At 40.2% G+C, this 296-nt stretch overlaps 1 protein-coding gene across 2 annotated transcripts in view; it reads right to left on the reverse strand.

Moving 5' to 3' along the window:
• The window catches only part of LOC119592991, a gene marked incomplete in the record, with an annotated part of 24,527 nt that overhangs the window by 5,136 nt on the left and 19,095 nt on the right, over positions 1-296 (reverse strand).

The following is a 296-nucleotide window of genomic DNA, read 5'->3' on the forward strand; positions in this document are numbered from 1 at the left end:
AAAAACTACTAGTTAAACTGAATACCCTCATGAGGAATCACGTACAAGACCTGCTCTATTCTGGTTCGTTCCATCTCCTCATCCCTCATGTTTTTAAGAGGTATGGGAGAGGGAGAAGCAGAAGAAATGAACAGAGGAAGTGGTATCCAAAACCATATCCTAGCCTAGTAGGGGATAAGACACCTTTGATCTATTTGTGTGCTAATTTTACAATTAAAATTTCTTCCCAATCTTCCCGGCAAACATTTATCACACTGTTTAAAAAAGTCTGCCCCCACTCCCTTATTTCACTGTGG

This window comes from Penaeus monodon, chromosome 31 (genome assembly GCF_015228065.2).
Source record: "Penaeus monodon isolate SGIC_2016 chromosome 31, NSTDA_Pmon_1, whole genome shotgun sequence".
Lineage (NCBI taxonomy): Eukaryota > Metazoa > Arthropoda > Malacostraca > Decapoda > Penaeidae > Penaeus > Penaeus monodon.